The sequence below is a fragment of the Cavia porcellus genome, unplaced genomic scaffold (assembly GCF_034190915.1).
Source record: "Cavia porcellus strain 051 isolate PalLab524CR breed Dunkin Hartley unplaced genomic scaffold, mCavPor4.1 scaffold_18, whole genome shotgun sequence".
NCBI classification, from domain to species: domain Eukaryota; kingdom Metazoa; phylum Chordata; class Mammalia; order Rodentia; family Caviidae; genus Cavia; species Cavia porcellus.
In genome coordinates this window covers 46094408-46115399 of record NW_026947501.1, presented here as the reverse complement: position 1 = coordinate 46115399, position 20992 = coordinate 46094408, and the positions used below count along the sequence as shown (strand labels likewise).

General features: G+C 52.5%; 1 protein-coding gene across 6 annotated transcripts in view; it reads right to left on the bottom strand.

The window, feature by feature from the left end:
• Window positions 1-20214, bottom strand: part of St6gal2 (ST6 beta-galactoside alpha-2,6-sialyltransferase 2) — a 54731-nt gene extending 34517 nt beyond the window's left edge. The window contains exon 1 of one of the 6 annotated variants that reach the window (XM_063229734.1): window positions 20116-20214. The gene's annotated coding sequence lies outside the window, so the exon portion shown is untranslated. Of the gene's footprint in view, window positions 1-17362; window positions 18970-19010; window positions 19310-19414; window positions 19565-19824; window positions 19962-20115 lie in introns of those variants that run through there. The other 5 variants (XM_063229733.1, XM_063229732.1, XM_063229730.1 and 2 more) reach the window with 5 other exon arrangements.
• Window positions 20215-20992: the final 778 nt, after the last annotated feature.

The following is a 20992-nucleotide window of genomic DNA, read 5'->3' as shown; positions in this document are numbered from 1 at the left end:
ACCTTTTTACACTAGCGTTTGGCTTCTTTCTTTGGTACCGGGTATCGAACTCATGACCTCATGTTGCAGACCAGGCACTTAAGCCACTGAGCTAAACTCCCAGTCCTACACTAAGGTTTGGGTGTCCTGGGAGTTTGTATCTGAGGGGTCATGGTATCGTCCCCTGAAGATCCGGAGGGAGGACTGTCAAACTTCTGCCTCTCCATGATGACTGGGGTGGAGAAGAGAGAGGCTGCCTACTCAGACCTTGCTGACTCACTCTGAATCTTTGCTGGTTTTCCCATCACAGACGCTTTTACCCTGTGACCCTCCTGCATTTGTGAGGAGACCTCCCACCCACAGGGGTTATGGCCACAAAGGAGCCCGAGGATAGCCCTGGTAATTGCAGGTTTTAGGCTCAGAAGTGCATTTCAAGGAGGGCAAGAGGGCAAAGCTTGGGCAGGGGTCCTTGGGGCCCTTTCCTCTTTCCTGGCGACTTAGGAAGGAGACTGAGATTGGACCAGGAGAGTCTGCTCCCAGAAGGCTCTCCAAAGAGCTTTCAGACTCCTCTGACCTGACCTGGGGTATGGTTTCTAGGAGGACAATGGAGCCTCGCATAGGTTGGGGACCGAATGTGCACAGACTTCTCTGCATCAGGATCCACAGCATGATTCCTGCTAGAAATGTGGCCGGACACCAGGTCTAGACCCTGTCTCACTGTACTGTGTACTTGTTACCCACTGTCTTAGTTACTTTCTTGTCACTGAGATAAAATACCCAACATTCACAAGTTAAAGGAGAAAAGGTTTATTTTAGCTCACAGTTTATAGAATTTTCAGTCTATGGTTGGCTGGTTCCCAGGCAGGATGGCATGGCAGCAGAGAAACAGTCCATGGAAGAGCAGAGAGGAAGCAGCGAGCACCCAGCCTTCTGGGCTTGTACCCCCTCCAGGCTGCAAGCCAGCTGCGTGATGCCATGCCCACAACTATGCTAAACCCATCAGACAGTTATCAACCCTTAATTCATATTCACACAGCCTAGATCCACATCTACACATCCTAGATCTGATCAGCTCCAAAAAGCCCCTCCTGTGAGTACATCTCACAGGACATCTAGATACAAGCATGGAAGTACATTAAAATACTGCAAAACCCAGGAAAATCTAAAGCCTGAGAGACTTACTTCTGCTTCTAAGGATTTTGAATAAGGGTTCTCAGCCTGCCAATGCACACATGCACACACACAAATACACTGAATGTTGTGCACACTAAACATCTGTCAGATATCCAGGTATTGTGCTAAGATGACAACACTCTCCTCTTTCATGATTCTGTAATTCAGTAGAAATCACTGGTCTTCACGGTGTCCGCATCAGCCAAGAATATTTCATAACTAACTGAAACAGCTGTTCATACACTTCCCACTCTCATGTAAATTTATGAAAGTATTATAATTAGGACATCTGCATCTCTTATCTGTGCTGATAAATGATGTTTCCCAGCACAAAATGATACATCACTTGCTCAACACTTTTTCACTCAACAGACCTCTCTTGTCAGCCACACACTCAGCTGTGATGTGAGGAGCAGTCATTTCATGAGTGACACACAGCTCAAGGAAACGCCAGTGACACCGTGCCATGGCTTTTACTGCACAGCACCAATCTTTATGCTGCTCCCACTCTAGTGTGCTTTTGCTCATTTTATTTCTGCTCTTGGCAAGGTTTAAATAAAGGCTTTCTTCCCTTGCTCTGTGGATGCTTGCAGCCGCTACAGTGCACCGCCTTACAGAGCATTAACTACAGCACAAATACACATTCCCTGGCTTGCCTTTTGAAAACGGAAGATGTTTCTGATGCCTATCGCAGAAACACTGAATTCATCAGCCTAAAATTCATCTCAAGTGTCTGATGAGCTGGATGAAAATCTATCTCTGGAATCCATTCCTGGATACTTTAGGGTTATTACTTTGATTTTAAAGGGAAAAAAGAGCACAGCCCCAAAGTATTGCGGCTCTCAGACTGAGGCTCAGGTTCACTCGTGCCCAGCCTCTGTGAGTGTATGCCACTTCACAAGCTCCGGAAAGCCACCCTGGCTTGGCTGCCTTTCTCACTGGGGTAAAACACTGAGTCAAAATCTTATTACACAGAATCCTTCCTACATGAAAACAGTGGAGCAGCATGGGCCTTGGTGGATGTGGTTCTGTCTCGCTGTGCTCTGTCTGAGGCCCAGCACTAAACTGGGGTCAGGGATGGGAGGAAGCTGTCTACATAGCAAAGGCAGCGTCACGGAAGTACAGCCCAAGAAAGATGGTGAATGCCAGAGAAATTGAGTCACTGGGCTATTTGAACTCAAAGACTGGACAGGGAAAGCAGGTTTCTATTCTACTTTTAAGTAAATGAGCAGAGAGCAGAATCACGCACCCTCTGCTTACCCTTCTTGGCCTTAGGCTGGGAGGCTTTCTCCCCAGAGGCTCTTGTCCTATGCCAAGGAGCTGAGAACTCAGTCTTTCTCCCCTCACACATGAGGAGGCGCCATGGTCTGGAAAAATAAGGTGAGTTATCTGCAGTCACCAGGCCAGCGAGGCAGATGCAGAATGGGACACAGGTTCTGAAGAATGGACACGCACGCATCACCTTGTTCGCTGTGCTGGAAGCCTTTAAAGTCAAGGGAACTCTGCTCCCCCTGCAGGCAGCACCCTGCCATCTGGGTGCGGCTCACTGCTCAAGCACAGTGTGTGACATTCAGAGATGGGCGTGTTCTCTGGAGCTGAGTCCAGGGCTATGGAAACCCCACAGAAGGCGCTCACGCCAACTGAGGTGGCCACGTTGTCACCAGGCTACTCATCCTGCTGGACCACTTACAGGTGTCCTCTACTGCTGGCCAACATGTGGTTATGCAGTGTACAACTGCTGTTCCAAATTCAGAGGCTAAACAGAAAGTTGCAGCAATTGAAGAGGAGGAGGACAACTTGGGAATTAGTGCCCCATAAAGTCTGCAGAGTCATTCTGAGGAGTTAGGGATATTTTGGAGTGTTCAGGTCCCCACGATCCAAAGCACAATGTCCATGAGGCTGGTCCTGGCAGTGGCCACAATGGGGTTCTGAGTACCCAGAACGGCTCATGAGGACACACTGTGAAGTCTGCGTCGGCTTTGTTAATGGAGGGACCTGCCCTGTTGGTCCTGTCCTGTGTGGAGAAAAACTGCACCAAGCTCCTCGAGAGCCACCGTGGACAGTGACAGCCTCCAGGAGGGCAGTGTGGGGCTGCAGGTGTTATCAGCAAGGTGTCCCTGCCTGTTACCAGGAAAGGCAGCCCTGAGGCTATGCAGGAGCCCTGAGACTATGCAACAGTGTCCCCATGGGATGGTGCATCCCATCTGGGCTGACTTCTTGGATTAAGCAATGATCCACATATTAGCAAAGCAAGTGCTGGGACTGTGAGGCATGGCCCTAGGTCAGTGTTAGCTCCCTGGCCATCCTTTATGGCACTGCTCTGCTTCCCAGCCACCAGGAGCTGAGCATTTTCCCAACCCAGGCCCTTCTGTCATGATGCTCTTGCCCTGGCATTCCCTGAAACTGGCAGCCAGGTCAAAGCTCTCCTCCTCTACATTGTGCGTGTCGGGTACTATGTCCGAGGGACCAAAAGGGTAGGATCCTGGGAACCCTGCAGCACCTGGGAATCTCTAAGCAACATGCTTAAGGGCACCTTCCAAGGTTCAATCCCACATAACTGAGCTGCAATGTCGGGGCCTGGCTGTGAGCTGCCTTGGAAGCGAGCCACTCTCCTCTTGTAGGTGCCCAGAAGGGGCTAAAGCTGGCCAGGAGGAAGCCAGAAGAAGCTGAAGAAAAGGGCACTGTGTCTCAGCTGGACATATGTCCCATGGAAACAGTGTTGAACACAGTGATCAGGCTTCTCCAACTACCCACCGATGGCGCACCTGTCCTGCAGCACTTCATACCTGGAGACCACACAACCCCAGGTACACACCTGCAGGCATCCACAACGGCTGCTCCTCAAGAGGCCTTCTCCAACCTGTGTGCTCCAGTCCTGAACTCTCCTGGCTCCGGACTTCACACTCCTAACTATTCCTCCCCAGACAGGACTTCCCAACAGCCAGTGCTTGGCATATCTTGCTTTTAATATCCAAGGTAGAAAAATAAACAAATGAAAGAATGAACATCCTGTTAATCTTATTTGCAAAGATCTTACCACAGCACCTAATACTGAGCTCTTTGCAGCACATACTCACGTTTCAGGGCTGGGGGTTCAGTGGAAAATGCTTGCCGAGCATGCACCAGGCTTGGGTTTGATCCCCAGCACCACCTAAGGAAACATCCTAATGTATTTGGTTTTCCATTGGATAAGGCAAAAATGATAACCATTTCAGACACAAATACCTGAACTCTAGTGCATTTACCACACTGGCCTGTGGTTTGGTTTTTCATGGGTTGATGCATCATCTTGGGCAACTTGTTAAACCACAGATCAGTTTTGTAGGCTGGAAACTGGAGCAGCATTGAAACTGTGCCTACCTATAGGCAGATCTCAACCGAGCTTCCAGTGAAAGGCAGTTCAAGTACTGCCAGCCGCTGATGCTCAAAGAATGTTCCTCCTTCTCCTTTCAGGTCCTCTGATGGATTCAGTAATGGCCCACAACAGCTGTAGGTTGGCCTGAATCCTCCAGAAGGACCTTCCACACCACTGATCTCTGTGGTGATCAATGGTCTGCAATCGCCTTCCGGGAGAAGCAGTGGGAGGAGGCTCTGCCCGTGCTGCTGGGTAAACATCGCCACATGGCCAGTTTCAAGTGTCCAGTACACTGTCACTGGGCAGAGTTGTGAAAAGATGGGAACAAGCTCACTGATGTATACAGTGTGCACCCACGGACACTGCTTATAAATAATCCAGGAGCAGAGTCAACAGTAAAGTGATGGAAAATCATTAGTGAGGGTGCTAGAAATTTACTACCCTGGCTCTTAATAATATTTAATAATTGGGTCATAAAATTCCTGAAAACCTATGAGCCAGCACCAGGAAGCCACACCACCTTGCCCTGCCAGGAGGACTCCAGGTGCAGACGATTATTAGTTCCAGGCCCTGCCACCTACCCACAGAGCTTTATTGATGCAGGACCCTTGAAACACACGCAGGAAGCCTGAGCTCGGAGCTTGTGCAAGGGGATCGCGGCTGCTAAACAGTGCGTGTCTGTGATGCATCCTTCCTCGCCAGACCCCATCCATAAGGACAGGAAGCCCCACGGCTCTAATGCCTGGGGAGCACCCCGCCCATCAGGTGGACAGAGTACAACAAATTCACTGTGCGGCTGCTTGGCCTCGAGGCTTCGCTGCACACCTCTGCTCGCCGGGCTTTAAGCTACTTGAGTCCCTCCCAGTTGGAAGGCACTGTGCTAGGACAGACCGTTTTCAGGATCCCTGTCACACATCTGACACTCTCTCTTTAGAGAGAGGGGGAAACAGAGGCACAGAGCAGGACAACAAGCTGTCTGCAGTTTGGGACATGGGACTGAAGCCCAGCTTTGTAGTTTCAGAAAATGGCTTTGTTATTCAGAGCCTTTGAGGCATCACATTTTACCTGCTCCTTCAATTGTTCAGACACTGACTCGTTTCAGAAGAGATAATAAAACATATTTGTGACTTATAAAATCTCTTAGGCAGTCTGCTGTGTTCCAGAAGTGACATTCAACGACTCTGCCTGCCTCTGCATTAGGCCGTCTGCAGGGCGACACAGCCAGCCAATTCCAAGATGTGCTCTGCAGCCAAAGTGACAGGAATTCACTCTCAGACACTTTCCTCACGCCCAGTGGATGACAGGCATGGAGCACAGGAGCACAGGCTCTGCAGCGGACATCACCCCTGCCTAGGCTTTGCAACAGGACCTGTGGCTCCAGGTGCTGCGAAGCTGAGGAGCTGGATGGGAGGACACACCTGTGAGCGTAGCAGGTGCGTGTGCCCCTGTGCAGCATGTGTGTTTGCATGCTAGGCCCCTAGTCAAGGGGCCCAGGAAGCTGCCCAGGCTGCTCAGATTACTGGTCTGTGCGGTCACACCTACGAGAACCCAGGAGAAAACAGCTGAGCTTTGAGAACCCCAAGGCCCGCGGCTCCAGCCTGCCTTCCCAGCTGCCAGACTCAGGGACTAAAGGCAGGGACACAGGGCAGCTGCCTTGCCCATCACTCAGCCAAGGGGAAGGCCGGGGACAGGGGGACCAGGGCAGCCATGAGGTTGGTCCCTGCCTGGGCTTCCTGAGCGGAGAAACAAGGTACACTGTGTGCCAGCCATGCAGTAACGGCAAGTAACTCTCCTACGCTTGCACTAACCCACCACAGCACAGACATGGACAGAGAAGGCAATCTCAGAATTACACTAGAAGCTTTTGGAGGACATTAGAGCCATGCCACCTGGCAAAGGGACTGATTAAAACTGCTTTCAGTGCAGGGTGCGCTCTGTCAGCGAACTTCTACTCCAAACGTGTTCTGGGCTTCCCTCCTCCAGTCCTCACAGCCACTGCCTGATGATAAATTACCACACCCAGCATCGCATCAAGGGGCAGGCATTCTGTGAGGGGAGGCAGAGTCCAGCACTCCCACTGGAGACGCATGTGGCTTTGCCTCAGCTGCAAGCCAGAGTCAGAAGCTGTGCAAGAGCCGAAGTCGAAGCCAACTCCATCACGACCCACGGTGCTCCAGTGTCAAGAGCCTGGCCGGCCCCCGGCCCTGCGTAGGTCACTGTTGGCCCTCCCTGAAAGACCAGGGCCAGTGCGAGGAACCAGACCCATATGCTTAATTCTGGCAGATGAACTTGAAGCCTACAATATGGTTAATTTGTGAGTGTGTATTCAGTAAAAGAAAAATAGAAGACAAAATAAAAACCAAGAAGAATTGGAAAAGGATGATGAAGAGGAAAAGGAAGAAGAGGAAGAGGAGGAGGAGAAGGAAAGAGGAGGAAGGGAGAGGAAGAGGGGGAGGCAGAATGAGCAGCAAGAGGAAGGTGAAGGTGAGGAGGAGGAAGGAAGTGGAGGAGAATCAGAAGATCAGCGTTAGAAGAAAGTGAGGTACAGGAGAAGAAGGTGCAGGAGAGACACACCCGGGTAACTCACAGCATGTCCCTAAGCGGAGCCCTGGGGCTGGGGACCAAGTCTGTGGCCTGCAGAGCCCCCCTCTCCCGAGGCCACAGCCTTGGAGCCTGTCACACCTGGGCTTCCCTCCACAGTTTACACAGTGCTTCCAGGCTGCAAATCAGTGACACGCGAATTTCAGATTCAGTGTCCATTTCTGACCTCAGTTACACTGAAAACAAACTTTTCACAGGTCATAAATTTTTAGAACCAGCTATAATAAGCCAAATATGTGTGTACGAGTTCCCAAGCACAGACGACTGCCAGAGGGGAAGGCGAGTGGCTCCAGCTCCAGTCCCTGCTGGGACTTGGACAAGCAACAGAGCAGACGTGGCCAAGGGAGCACCCAGGACCAAACCATCAATGATGCCTCCAAGCAGCTGGTGAGGGCGCGTCACAGACAAGGGCAGTCACTGGCCGCTTCTGCTCTACGTCCCTCACATGTGCCTTTCCTCAACTGCCCCTAAGCATTAATGGTGGCTGGAGAGTAGAAACCTGGGAGAGCAATATTTTAAAAGAAATCAAACACTTACTAAATTCGCAGTGGGTTAAAGGAGTGCAGTCAGGCTACGCAGTCAGCAGTAAGACAGAGTATCAGGCAGCAGCTGCCACTCTAACCCTGCAACACTGTAGAGGGTGCACTACTCCGGGAAATGGAGGCGCCCTTTACTTATCAGAACCCTAAGGAGGGGATTCCTGGCCAGAAGATAAAGAAGGCTAGGTTAGCCCGGCCTCCGAATCTTAGGAACTCTGGACACGGAGTTGGGGGCACTTGAGAGTAGAGAGTGGAACATGTACAGGGTATGGGCCCAGGATACAGTGTGAGCCCAGCCAGGGCACCAGGGACCTCACAGATCTCTCCCTGGGCCAGGGTGGGTGTGGGCCACAGGAGGGGGTGAAACAGGCTGGGCTGGCAGATCTCACTGCTCTAGTGAGCAGCCACTTCCTCTCTCCAGGGAGGGTGAGTGCCAGGGGGTACCACGAACTGACTATATCACCGTGCGAGACACAATGGGGTCACCTGGGCCTGCACCTGGGCTGCAGGACTCTAACTTCCCTCTGGCCCTCCACAGGGGCAGACAGAGCAGACTGATGCACAGCCAGCAGGATGCACCCCTCTCCCCAGGAGGAACAAAGAAGCCTGCCTAGGAGTCACCAGCATGAGCTCGGTGATCACGAAGGAGCCTGGGACGCAGGCTTCCTGCACTCCCTGGGGTAGCCTCCAAGGGCCCACGTGTAAACCCAGGCTTCTCCTCATAGACACATTACCAGTTTTCTAGGAAGCCACAAAACTGTGTTTACTTTTACTGCCTGAGTCAGCCTTTTCACAGAGTCTAAAGCAGCTGGGAAAAGTTCAATAAATAAACAAAACACCAGCCATGTCTGGGCCAAGTTTGCCCCAGAGCCAGGGTCTTCTGGAAACCACTCCAAACCCTGCAGATTCAGGTTTCCTATGGGGCACAGCTGCCCTGGGGTTCCAGGAGGGAGGCTGCCCCTGTGGCTCCCACATTCTGAGCCGCTGACCTTATCACAGACCTTACAGTGGATAACAGCAAAAGAAAAGGGCACAGAAGCCAGTGGGCAAGGCCGGGGCCAGTGAGAGCAGGCTGAGCCTTGTAAGGAAACAGAAGATCTAAGATCACTAAAAGCACGAATTCAATGCCACGGATTTTTGATGTTTTAATACGTGTCCTAAATAGCACACCCAGTGTGCTGCAGGGCTTCAGGCCTAGCGTCCCCACCTGTGCCTGCGTCCAGGCCAGAAGACCCTGTATTGCTGCATTGTGAGCCAGGCACAGCTGGGCAGTGTGGGGTCACCAAACCACCGCTCAAGGCCAGCATACGAGGAGTCATTCGAATCCACTGAAGGTGACTACCTACATGGTTGGAGATGACCTCTGTGGGCACGAGGTCTACTTTGGTTCTTGTGTCTGGACACCTAGCCCTCCCCAGCGTCTAAAGCACCTCTCCACCCAGACTCTGCTTCAAAATTCCACATCCTTGTGCTTGTCCTGCCCCGAGGCCTCCACTGTCCCTGACTTCAGTTGTCTTTCAACTTCTATCACGGCCTGGATCCTGAGTAGGCAAAACGCCCTTGGGAACCAACAAATCCTGGCTTTATCTTTGGTCCTGGTGTGTGCTTCGGAGAAGTGGTGAAATTTCAATAACCCAGACAAAGCTGAGGAGAGAAACGCTCAGTGCAGAGCAGTGGGGATCTGGGGTCGAGTCTGTGGCCCCCAGAGCCCCAGCTCTGGGATGGGAGTGAGGAGATGCTGTGAGCACCCTCAGAGCCCACTGCTGCCTGCCCTCAGCCTGTGGCGTCTGCAGGAGCTGAGGTAGAGCGGGCCAGCTCCCTTCCCCACCTGCAGCTGCTGGACCAAGCAGGTCACACGTGTGTCACTCCTGTTCCCCTCAGCAGAGGGAATGTTCCACATTATAAGAGCCACTCAGAGATGACATGTGGTCAGGGTGGAAAAACCACAGTCCAATAACAAAGCAACACATGCGCCTGTCTCCTCCAGAGCCTCCAGGGCCACCTCTCCAGGTGCGTGACTGAACGAGCCCTCAGAGGCTTCCATACCACATTTAGGAACCCGAGACAATGTGCTTCTGCGATTCTCCCCAGACAGATCCTACCCCATTTTACCAATTACACATGTCCCTCCATTCTGGGTGCTTTGATGAAGGAGGAACAAAGAGGCGGCCCCATTCGCAGTGATTATGAAATGAGACGTGAATTCAGGCCTGCTCTGTGAGGGTAACAAGTGTCACACAGTACAAGCTGGGCTGGTTAATGCTCACTTCCTGCCCTGCTGCTGAACGGACCTCTCTAAGTGATCAGCTACCTTTCTCTGATCTCAAAGACAGAAGAACAGAGAAGCCAGGATGGAGAAGCCAGGGCGGAGCGCAGGAATCTGGGTGCTAAGTCACAGGGTGCAGCTTGAAGAAAGGGGAGACCACAACCTACTCTCCCTACTGTGCAGGGAGTGGACAGGGTCAGTGCAGGCTTCACAGGGCCTTCGGGCCATCACTCAGTGGACACCCACACACACCCCCTGACCTCAGGATCTGCCCAGGGAAGCAGGGGAGGGGTAAGAACAAGGAGAGTGTCGTGGACAATGGCATGGGCAGGGTGTGTGTGTGGACTTGCTGGAAAAGAGAATGGGAACTGGTGAGGGCTGGAGAGAGTGGTGTGGAAACACTCCTTTTGGTACAAACCAGGAGGACTTCATTCAGGGTTTTCCTTAGAGGAAATGATAAAAGCTGGAAGCGAAAGCCCAGGAAATGCACTGCCCTCCAGAAACTGAATGTCACCATCTCCTTCCAGGAAGACACTCAAGACTGCAGGCCACAGAGACGGAGGCAAAGCCCTGGGCCCCAGCACAGTGCGGCGGGTGGAGGTGGGGATAGGGGTGGGGGTGCTGGGCACCTGGCTGCAAAGGCAAGCCAGCTCTGGGGCTGGAGGAAATGCTGCATGTGTACCCCTCCCTATAGGGTGCAATCTCCCACTATCCTCTCAAGTCCTCAAACACATCCCCATTTTTATTCTCTTCCTTCCTACCAAGCTTTAACCTTCCTTCATGCCCTGCTGAACCTGTCTTCAGGCCTGTGCAAATGTCCTACCGGGCTGGCTGAGACACTCCAGCCAGGAAGCTGGTAGGGCTTTGGGACTCTTTAGACTTTTGTTTATTTCCAAAATGCCAAAGATATCTCCATGGCTTTCATTGGGCTGGCCTAGGAGCTGGTTCTTGTACACCACCACCAAACAGCCCGACTGCTTCATAAAAATGGCTCTGAGACCTCAGCATCTACCAGGGTCCACCTGCAACCATTCATGGCTCCAGTTGCTAAATGACACTTTATTCCCTTAGAAAAGCAAAGTTCTGCTTAATAATGCATTTTCCCCAGATTTTAAAAATATGTCTTGAAGATTTAAAGCATAATGTAACTAGATTTTCGAGCACTTTTAAAAAATTATTTTCAATCTTGTAGTAGCTGTCAGTGGAAAGGAAAATTGATCGACAGCTTACAACAAATGGCAGAACTAAGCTCGGAATCCTCAACAAGGCTGGGCTGATAGTTTCCATGGGGATGGGGATGGGTGCGGGCGCCTCTGAGCCAGCAGCCCACATGGGCCCCACTCCTCTTAACTTTGCCTCCATGTTGGGAAACCTTCCCAGATGGAGTGTCCCAGGCAGCCTGAGTTCTGCTTCTGTGTAAAGTAAGTTTTTGTGGTTGTTTAAACTTTAACACACATAAGGGACACTAAGTAATCTAGTGTACTCTGTTAAAGATCCTGGTAGGAAATGGCAGGATGCTGGGGACGTGTGCTCCAGCTGAGGGGGGCTGGTGGGGGAAGAGGCCCATGTCTCTTCCCCGAGACACAGTCAAACGTTTTTATTTACACATGCACCATATTTCTGATCACACCTGATGAATGTCTGTATGTACTGCATGCATTACACAGATACACATACAAGGCATACACATACATATGTAGATAACATGCAATCATTTTGTGATTCAACCAACCACAAAGTGAAAATAGGAAAAGAAAGTTGCATTTGCACTGAAAATGTAGAGATCCTCTCCTTGTCATTGATTTCCAAATAAACACAGTGTAAGATCTATTCACAGTCGTCAGAGTTTGGGAAGAGGCATAGAATCTCCACAAGGCTACACCACTTTGCACAAGGGACTGAGCAAGGCGGGCATGGGGGGGTGGGGGTGGTAGGATGGAGGGTGGGGGATGGGCTGGGGGTTTTAGAAGCTGCACCTCGCCCCTTCACTGGACAGTCTGCCCTGAGGGCCATAGCCACCTGCTAAAGGTCATCGCTCACCAGGTGCCTGGTGTTCCCATCCACCACGGCTGCGAGCATCTCAGAAACATCACCACTGTCTCCCATTTACTGTCACAGCACTGGGGATGTGGACTCGGTCCCTGTTCCTCAGCCCTCTGAAAACGCAGTGTGAGGAAGGATTGTCATCTGGGAACATAGCTGAACATGCCATGGTGCTGGGGATGGCTGGGTCTAAATGACCCGAAGGCTCCTGTGTTCAGAGCTGGGGCTTTGAAGGTGAACAGCTTATTAATCGCGGATAATCATTCCACTGATGGCTCATGCGTGGCTGACATTACTGGAGACGGATGGAAGGTTGAGAGTGGGTCCTAGCAGAAGGGCCATGGCATGGGACCCATCCCTAGGGCTATACCATGGGCCCCCAGACCTTTCCTGGGGAGCAGCTTTGCTTGACCTCGCTGCACCCCAACCTTGAGGTTTCCACCTCACCAGGCCCAAAGCTCTGTGGGGCACAGATGCAGGCCACAGAGCCATGAGTGCAGGCAGCCTCTCCTTCTCCAGCTGAGTTCCTCAGGGATTTGGTCATAGGGAGGAAAAGCAACCACAGGGTTTCACCTCGTGTCTGCAAACAAACTTGCTCAGCAACTACCTGAATAAAGCAAGTGTTTAAACATTGGTTGAGAAGGTCAGGCCTTGTTTGCTATTTGCATCACATATTTTTAAAAATGTAAAGCAAGCAAAAGCAAGCAAAAGCACGCATGATCTTCTTGCTAGAGTCCTGTACCTACACCTTCCTGTTACTCTACACAATGTAGGGGTTCACAGGACAGACAGACCCAGGTGAGGGAGTGACCCAGTGCAGATATGCATCATCGCTGTGGGAGCACTTCTAGCAGCGGCCTGGAAAAGGCTCCTGCTGTCTGGCTGGGCAGGGCCAGGCGGGTGCACTCCCCGGGCTCCTTCTGGGTGTGGGACCATGACACTGAACATTTAGGGACCACATCCAAGCACCCCATGGAAACAGAAGCCCCAGTTCAAATATGCAGGCCCTTCCCCATGCTCCCATGTCTGGACAGCATGAGCTCACTTATTGGTCTTTACACCTGTCTTGTAAAGCACCAGACAGATCAACTTCAGCAACAAGGTGGCACAAGGTGAGGCTGGTCAGCAGCTCTCCCAGGCCCGGGTCATAACCAGGCTGTCCATGCTACAGGTTCCTGGGCCCAGGAAGCCTCTGGGTGCCCCTTGAAGGCACATCAGCATGCCCGGTTCAAAGCTTTTCCTCCTCCCACTTCTGAGTTTACGTCTAATATTAGGCTGAGCAGTGCTGAAGCAACACTGGACACATTCTGTGTAAGGATCGAACAGGGACACATGGTGTTCGCAGGTACGCGTGGGGTACAGTGGGATGGGTGAGGAAAGGTGAGGCCCTCGAAGTACTGGGTGCCACTCTATCTCATCACAAGCTCACCCCACAGGTGTTTTCCCACAGGAAGTCAGTGCCTGACATTCCTACCTCAGAGGATGCTGAGGGGACGGACACAGCTGCACCCTAAAGGCTGCTGTACCGCACAAGAGTGCTCTGCCCTCGGGACTGGGGGTGGGGGAGCAGATCCCGGGACCCCTCAGGATAGCAGACTCTAAAGATGCTCGAGTCCCCCGAACAAGTGGCGTGGAGTCCCCCCAGAGCCTGTGCCACGCCCGCAGCCGCTCTGCAGCCCTGCGACACTGGCTGCACTGCCCGCGCCATGCCAAGTGCAGGTGGCACTTGCAGCAGTGACCGCTGTCTTGTCTGGGGAATGACAAGAGGAAAGTCCATACATGTTCCATCACCGGCACAGCTTTTTCCAAATATTTCCAACCACAGCTGAGTGAGTGGATGGGGAATTCCCAGATACAGAAGCTGACAGTCTTCAATCAGGCAGATTATTTAATCAGCAAGTCTCCCATCTACTAATTGAACACATAGCAGAATATTTTTCACCACACTAGGACTCAAGGTGCAGGCTGAGGGCTGCTCTTTGGAAAATGAGAATTATGGACCTCCGCACACCTTTTATACATGTTATATGCTTTATATTAATAAGCCTTAAACTAAAACATGCTGCACTTGTCTTGTTGCCATTTATTCATAAATTACTATATTTAAAAATTACCTTGAGGGTTAGAGATTACAACAGATTTAACAAATAAAACCTTTGACTTACGGTTTGGATTCTTTAACCTTCTGTCCCCAGAGACTAGAAAACACTATGGTCAGAGCAACTTAATGCAGTATAATCTGCTTCCCAGGGAGAGACCAAGTCACCCACCGATCTGGTCAACTCCCGGTTAGGTGAGCCCGTGCGCTCAGCTTCTTTCATGGGGTGGGGAATCTACCCCACAGGAAAGTGAGCAGGATCTGGGCCTTTCCCAGGCCGAGGTCCCCTTCTGGCTGGGCCCTCTAAGGAGTGGGTTAGATGATCCAGGCAGAACTTAAAACGCTGTATTTCCACCTATGACCCATTTATAAGAAATTATGCTGAGCTGGACACTGGACATGTCCTTTAGCTTCCCATGAGCCACATGTAAACTAGAGGCAGAAGCCACACAGGAGCCCAGGGCGGGGCTCTCATTCCACTCCAGCTACCTTGCAGCTACGAGTCCCCCTGACTGCTGCCGTGGGAACAATGGTGCAGGGGTTAATCACGTGTGTGCATCTTTCAAGCACAACCCCCTTATCCCAGGGAGATTCCCAATGGGACACAGCATTCCCAACTTTAAGGTATAATTAGCATAGCAAGATGCCTCTGCTAACTATAAGAACAGATCTGTCCTACCTTACCGTTGCCTGTGCAACGGGATCACCCGAAGTGAACAAATCCTGAAGCAAAAGCATTACGGGTACCTGTGTGTGGATGACGACAGAAATGCAGGTTTCCAACCCTGACACTACACTTGTATCTCAGAAGCCATCCTTGGCCTTCCAAGGAAGTGGCTCCTTAAAATCGCTTCTGAATAATGGAAGCTATTGGATTATCTAAGAGATTTACCCTTTACTGAATTTAATTTAAAGCTAAGTCATTTTAGAAACCACAATTACCCACATGGAAAAACCTCTACTTGAAAAATTTGTATAATTTGAACACAGAAAAACCAATTGTTTGAAATTTAATAAACCATTTTCCTCTCAGGCTCAAAAACCAGGAGCAGAATAGAAGTTAATGTGTGAATTATAAACTTCTGAAAACAGAGGCTTATAATCACAATTTCAGGGTTTTTCTTTACAGTGTATTCTCCAATGCCTCAGCCAATAGATTTCTAAATATCCCGAGAGACTACTTCTAGGCCTGCTTTCTTCACCAGCCCAATAACTCAGAGCAGGTGGATAATTTCCTTTGCTCTTAGCTTCAATTTTTCCTTAGAAATTTCACCTAAGCTGACACCCTTCGTATCATCCATAATTTCACTCTGAGGCTGACTGCCTAGATATTCCGAGTTTCCTGGTCCACGTTCAGAGCTCTGGACCAAGCTCTGCTTTGCCAGCAGGCCCGGGTGACAGGATTCTGGGTCCCAAGATTTCCTGTGCCCTTCTTTGTGCACGATGTGCCTGCCCAGTCAGCTCAGCCTTGATTAGAAGACCAGAGATGATAGCTCTGTCCTAGCTGGGGTCTGGCCAGGCACAGGGACGTGTTCCCCATTCCTGGGCTGACTGGTCACAGCCTAGCAGCATGGGCTCTGCAGACCCAGTGCCATGCTCATAGCCCAATGCAGGCTTTTCACTGGTCCCGTGGGTACAGTGATACCTCCCAGAGCCGCACCAGTGTGCTCTGGTATGCAAGCAGACGCAGGGGATGGTGCAGAATCCTTACAAATCAGCTGCTATTATTATGCTTGGAATTGCTACCCTCTCCTGGACCTTTGGGGGAACTAATTCTGTGGTACTCTATAACATACAGTTATCAATCCTGAGGAGCCCCAGTGCCCAGTCGCCCTGGGGAGGACCCGATCTGAACTTTCCTTTGACAGGCCTGGGAGTGAGCTCTGCTGAGGCTGGTCCTCTCTCTGGGAAGCTTGATGCAGAGACACGGGGCTACCTCCTCTCCTGACCTCTTTCCTCTCTTAGTCCTGTGCAACTCTGGAAACTCAGCTCTCACACTAGCTGTGTAGACAGGGTGTGACTTGAATTTGGGCGTCTTTCCTACAGCTGACCACAGGGGGCAGCAGAGGCCAGCAGGGTACAGAACCTTTCCCTCCAGACAGAATTCTCAAGAGTGGCCTGTGGGTCTCTTGTCACCTGAAGGCACCAAGCCAAACCGCAGGCACTTGGTACTGTGGTGAAGACAGCAGCGGGCTATGCTGAGTCCAGCCCTCACCAAGGACGGTGTCCTCCACTCCTGGGAAGCCAGAGGACTTTGGCTTCTACCTCAAGTCCTTGTAATGCATTTCACATCCAGCCTAAATGGGTTCCAAGCGCCTGTCTGGAACTGCACCTGCTTCCTTTCAATTCACAGGATGCTGAGAACTCCACATGAGGGTGCATTTCCATTGGGTAAGAGACAGATGCAACCCAGCTTTCTCCCAGGCCTCTGTCTTTGCACTGTGCACCTAAAGATGCTTACAAACAAATCTCTCAAAGGTTAAAAAAAAAAAAAAAAAAAAAAAAAGAGGACTTTGAGAAAAGTGGTGGGAGGCTTACGAACCCGAAAGGTGATGGCCCACCGGCAGCAGTTGGATGTCTTCCATGGCCCCCTTCTACCCTTGACCACCACAACAATTGGTGCTGAGAATGCTGGGGATCTCTGTGCCAACGCACACCTGCACTCCCTGATCCAGAATTAGCACCCGATTCTATGCAGTTACTTCTTTTATACCTGTATCAGAGTTTCACGCCATAGTTTTTTTTCAAAAGAATGAGCTTTCAGCTTTCAATACCTAAAAAAACAAAACCTAACATACACCTATCATGAGGGCACTACTTATTTCTCTTAGACATGTAAGCAAGTTGAACAAAACATTTAATTTAAGCAACTAAATTTTAAGATCATATTACAGAATATTCACAAGGAGGAAAAACATGGCTAAAAACAACACAATTCCATACACATAAAGAGAAAATGCACTTTTAAAACAAGGCTGATCTAATTTTGAGATTCTTATGTACAAGGCAATGCATTTGCAAAAATGAAGAGTTTTCCATTAGGAAAAAATATCTACAAGTTTGGGGAGATTTATTTACCTAAGCAGGATCTGCAGAAGCCTAGGAGTGAGACTGTCATTTTAAGGACTATTTAAGCAAGTGAGAAATGCTGGGATAAATTCTAGGCTTAGAGGATAAGTTTTCAGTTAATGTAGTAATAAATCCCAGACTCACACACTTAAATCATCTCTGAATGAAGAGAAACTCAGAAAAAACAAAACGCCCCGGAAAGAGCACACCGGGGCATTCTCCGCGGCCCCTGCACTTACCTGCTCTTGCTGGCTGAGCTGACCACAACTCATAGACTCAACTCCTTTTGCCAGTCACCTCCCCCTTTCCCCCCTGGGAAGCCGCGCCTTCCCTGCCTGCACACTGGGTTCACAGTTGTTCAAACACAAAATGTCTCCACCTCCAGTCTTCAGTCTGAGTATCTTCCCTTTTGAGTATCCTTACTTCCTGGGTTCCATCCACCATGTAATAAATTCATCAAATGCTGGTCTTTGCTCTGAAGGCTCACAACAGCCCTGTGCAGCTTACATTCTGGAGCTAAGAACTGAAGCTCATATCAAAATCTCTACACGAGACTGGATTTGAAACTCCAGGAGCTTCAAGATACTGCCTCAAGCAAAAAAAGCCTGGCGCTACAGTGTCCATCGCTGAGAGCTAAGAACTGGGCACTGAGTCCCTGCCTGCTTGGCTCCTCTTCCTGACTGCCTGTAAAATTCAAAGCAATGCATCCACTAGGCTTTTCTCCATCCAGTCACAGCACCCAAGCACTGCTGCTCGCCGGTTCTCCGGGCACTAGTACAAAATGCAAGGCTCTAGCATATGAACGTACAGTCTGTCAGTCCCAGAAAAATGACGGTGGAAGAAGAGAGGGCAAAGGCAGATTCAAGGCCGCACATGGTTTTCCCTAGTTGGCAACGGAGATGTGCACAGTGCTTTCCTTCATTGGAATTCTTCCTTAGTCATACTTTTAAGTTGCAAAACGGTAAAGAAGATGTTGAGCGGATTTAAAAGGAAATACCCATCAAATCACTTTCGAGGCTTTACAAACGTGCAGAAAATACCCTGTGCCCAGAATTTGGGGCGAGCCCGCCCAGGATCCCTTCGCCCAGGGCAGCCATGGTCCTAAAGGACCCTAATCCTTTCTACTTGGCCCAGGACAAAAAGATATCCTCTGATGCAGTTCACCGCTCGCCAGATATCCAGCACCAGTAAAACCAAGTTTGCAAAACCTGCGAAGCAGTACCACCCCCCATGAGCAAAGTGCTTCTCAGATTATGAAACAGTTTTAAAGTTCTGCCTGGCAAGAGGAACACAGGAGTGACCTGAAGCCACCGCAAAAAGTCTCATTTAAATTCCTGGAAAGCATGGCTCCTCCAAACGCAGCTATTCAGCTCTCGCTGGAGTCCAGTGGAACTTCACTTAGGCAGGCTGAGGCACCGGCACCTGGCACCTTCCATCCAGTGGAGATGGATGCGATGGTCCCCACTCAAAAGAAAGCACCCAACGCCACCCTGCGCACGGCTGGAAGTCAGCTAACCCGCGCGGAGTTCTCGCCTGCCACGAGCATCCACATGCGCTTCAGGCTCCCTAAGGTCTCTCCCAACCCACAGCACTGTGGCTACAGAGAGCAGGACGCCAACAGAACACACTCCGTGCGGGGCGCGTGTAGTTCCCAGGGCTGTGGGCCAAGAGGACCCTATAGTTCTCCGCTTCCTTCCACAGCCTGAACGCAACGCAGTAACTTAGCACCGGCTCCTGAGCTCGGCCAGGGTCCCTGCCCAGGCCGCGTGCGTGGTGTCGGTCTGGCCCCTCTTCTCCGCGTCGCGTTCTCCCCACGCGCATTCGCCCTCCCACGCTGGGACAGGACCACCCCCGCGCCCCGAATCCTCGCGCTCGGTGCGCACCAACCTGCTCCCCGCCGCGCCGCGCTCCAGCCCGGAGCTCCGCGGTGCGGGGCGCGGACCGGGCGCGGGGGCGCGCGCGTCACATCGCACGCCCGGCCACGCGTCTCGTACTCCCGCGATGTCCGGCTCTGTGGGGTGGGATGGGGACCCGGGCCGGGGTCCAGTCCTCGGGCTTCGGCCGCCGCCGGCTCCCGGCGAATGCGGGCGTCCCAGGCCTGCCGGTGCCCCCGGTGGCGGCCTCGGCCCTCGGGTCCGCGCCCGCGCCGCGCGCCTCGTGGTCCGGCGGCCGCGGGGTCCGAGGGGCCGCGGTGCAGGGCGCGGGGCGGGCAACGCCCCCAGCCTCCAGTGGATCCCGCGCCCGGCTCCGCCCCGGCCCGCCCCGGCCTCCCCGCCCCGCACCCAGCTCACCAGGCGCGCACCCGCGCCGGAGTCGTCCTCGTCCCCGCGTCCCCGCGTCCCCGATTCGGCACTGCCGGCGGCTCCAGCTTTGCCCGGGCCGGGCTGGGAGAGGCGGCGCGCTGTCCACAGAGGCAGGCTGCTCTTCCCCGCCTGCTATCCTCCCGGCGCTCGGGGCTACCCGCGAGGCTTGGGGCGCTGGGCTGCTGGAGCGGGACACCCCGCAGGGACGCGCCCCGCCGGGCCCTTCCCGCCCGCGACCTGCGCGCCCGGGGCGCGGCGCCGCACCCGCGGGTCCTCTTTGTTCCCCGCGCTCCCGGCTCCGCGCGGCCCTGCGCCCGCCCCGGCTGCTGCGTAGGACGCGGGCCCGCCCAGCCCAGCTTGGGCTCTGGACTTCGGGTCCCGCCGCGCGCGGTCCTCACCCTGGCCCCATCCAGGGGATGCGAGCCCGGGCCGAGGCGCGGGGACCACCAGAGCGGCGGGCGGGGCTCGGAAGGCCTGGGTATCGCTTGCAGTCTCCCGTTTGTCCCCGTGGCCTTCGCCTTTGTGTCCGCGCAGCTGTCCTGGGACGAGTCCGCTGCGCTTTGTCCGCGCAGCTGGGCGGGCTGGATTGGAGCCTGTGGCCGCCGTGGCCGCCGTGGCCCCCAGAGCCCAGCGGGGCTGGGGCGAGGGTCCAGGAGCAGGAGGGGTTGGGGGACATAGCGAGAACCCACCCTTGTCCTGGTGAGGGATGCTCCAGTGCGTGGAATATTTTAGGAACCTTAAGTGTATTCATAGAACTCCCAGAGGCTCTGCAAGGAAGGCTGGGTTTTTGACTGAGTTACCAGGCATGCTGAGTTCAGCCCTGCGTTCAGAGCCTGGAGCTGCGCTCTGGGGAGGTGAGCAGGGCTCCCCCAGAAAGGAAAGGGATCAGAGATGGGGGTGGGGGGTGGGAGGGGTGGAGAAGAAAACAGAACTCAGCTGTGTGATATGCAAACACCAGTTGCCCACGAGGAAAAGAACCACTCACTGTGCGCTGCTAACATCCACTCATAAAACAATGAAAATGGAACAACAACAAAAAAGGAAGTTACAGGGGCTTGGCTGAAACCTCCAAGAGTTAAACTACCCCCCCCCCCCCCCCCAGTGCTTGAGCAGGGCAGGGCGGAGGCAGCCGGCACGGCGCTCTGGCTTGCATTATCTGTGCTGGACACTTGGGGATTCTGCGGCGCTGCTGTTGTCCGCCTGGTCAGAACAGCCAGTGGGCCCTACCCAGTGTGCTAAACAGTGCCCCTCGAAAGTGCCCTGCCAGTGATGTACGGCGGGCAGGGCAGCAGGTCCCCCGCGTGGCCTCTAACCCTCTTGACTGCGGGGTTCTTGCCCCTATAGTGGGTGTGTTAGCACTGTACCTTCCATCGGTGTTGGATGTATGGAGTGAACACTAGGAGTGTTTTTCCTAGTGCCTCACATATGACAGCTAAGGAGTTGTAATTAATGTATGATAGGAACCATCATGGAAACGCGTTTCCATGCAATAGAAAAAATATTTTGCACACTTCTTAGGGGTGTAACATTTCCTGTTCTTTGCATATGTCCTGCAAACCTGTCGTC